Below are 2021 nucleotides of genomic sequence, written 5' to 3'. Positions count from 1 at the left end.
TCAAAGATATACTCAAGTTCTTTTCAGAGTATCTACATGAATGTAGCACTTAGCCTATTTATGAATCCTCATTAAAGGACATATAAATATTAAAATATTTTTATTTGTTTTCTCTTTAAATATCATAGTATGATTTGAACACTCACCTACATTTTCTTATGATATTAAATGACATTCAAAGAGTTTGCCAGATACTAATGACTAAGTTGTTAAAAAAAATCAACATGGACCAAAAAAAAAAAAAACAAAAACAACACACACACACACTTCCAAATATAACTTTTGTGAATTGTTTTGGTAACAAGAAAGTGCACTCTATGATGAGAACTAAACATTTCTTTTCAATGTTTTCATCAATGAATCTATGACTTGCTTGTTTCTCAAGCTGTAGATAATGGGATTTAACATAGGAATTCTAACCATGTAAAATAGAGAGAAGATCATATCTTGATTGTTTGTTTGTGAAGATGCAGGATGCACATACATGAAGAGAAGGGGCCATAGTATAAATACACAGTAAAGAGATGAGCTCCACAGGTGGAAAATGCTTTTCTAAGGCCCTTTTTAGACTTCTTTTTAAAAATTGTATAGAGAACAAATGTATAAGAAACAAATATTGTCATAATGCTGAATACCTGAATTGAACCAGAGAAAGTAAAAATTAATAGGTAATTAATAGAAGGATCACTACAGGAAATCTTTAACAATGCTACAATGTCACAGTAAAAGTGATGTATTATGTTGGATTTACAGAAGGTTAATCTGAACAGAAAGTTTTCATGAATTAAGGCATGAAGAAAGCCACCTACAAATGATAAAATGATTAGCCAGAGGCATAATCTATTGGTCATAATCACAGGATGATGTAAAGGGTGGCAGATTGCTACATAGTGATCATAAGCCATTGCTGCCAGGAGAAAACATTCTGTGGTTACACTGACTCCAAAGGGAAAAAAAAAAATTGTATCTTGCATTCAGTGAGAGAGATCATCTTGCTCTTGATTAACAAATTGACCAGCATATTTGGAGTCACTGTTGATGTTATCCAAGCATCCAGAAAGGCTAAATTCCCAAGGAAAAAGTACATGGGTATATGAAGGTGAGGATCCCTGCAGATAAGGGCAATCAGGCCAAGGTTACCCATTATAGTGATGAGGTAGATCACCAAGAACACCAAGAAGAAAAGGAGTCTCCACTGTGGTTGGTGTGTAAGTCCTGTGAGAACAAACTCTGTCAACAAGGTTACATTTTCCTTTTCCATGTCCTCACTTGTTGTTACCTGAAATGAAATGAAGTGGATGTAAAATGAACATAACAGTTAGTTGACAAAGTGAAAATATTAGATAGAGTTGAAATGAAACATACACTTGGAAGATTTCCTTTACATTTTTTTATTATGTTATTTTTTAAAATTGGAGATAATTGAAGAAATGGCAAAATACAATGATCTTGATTCATGGAATATTCAGAAATTAATAGGTCTAGGAAATAAGGAAGACATTCTAAGCATGTGCTGAATTTATGTGGACACTGGACTGTGCTAGAAAAATCCTGAGTCTGATATATGATGTGAAGTCAACAGAAAAGACCTTTCCCAGTCCAGGACTATGTAATGACTTGAAGCCTGTGAAAAACCTTAAACTTAGATTATCAGGCAAAAATTATATACTGAAAACTTTTAAGACAATTAGTAGCAATATAAGTTGTCTGTAAAATAATTCTTCTGAAAGAAAAAAGGCTACAAGAAGAAATTGAAGTGGAGATCCAAGATGGTGATCCAGAGAGAGGCAGCATTCTGTGTTGCTCCATGACTCAGGTCTCAACTAGTGGGAATACTGCTTCTCTGAGAGTGATAGAGGATCCCTCCACAGCTTCTCCCATGCAGGAATCATGGCAGCCATGCCTGCACAGCACACCAGGCCTCAGCATTAGAGCAGGACTCCAAACTCCCAACTATTTGCCCATAAAGGTCTCATGGATGCCTTAGCAGGACCACTGACATTAGCACTGATGCAGAATTT

The 2021-nt window shown here is 35.0% G+C and overlaps 1 pseudogene across 1 annotated transcript; it reads right to left on the bottom strand.

The window, feature by feature from the left end:
• Window positions 1-327: 327 nt before the first annotated feature.
• Window positions 328-1261, bottom strand: LOC308653866 (olfactory receptor 5H17-like; annotated as a pseudogene). The gene has a single exon. The product of its transcript is annotated as an olfactory receptor 5H17-like (transcript).
• Between the last annotated feature and the right edge of the window lie 760 nt (window positions 1262-2021).

The sequence above is a fragment of the Spermophilus citellus genome (genome assembly GCF_964194105.1).
Source record: "Spermophilus citellus genome assembly, chromosome: 7".
NCBI classification, from domain to species: Eukaryota; Metazoa; Chordata; class Mammalia; order Rodentia; family Sciuridae; genus Spermophilus; species Spermophilus citellus.
This window is presented reverse-complemented; position numbering and strand designations above follow the sequence as displayed.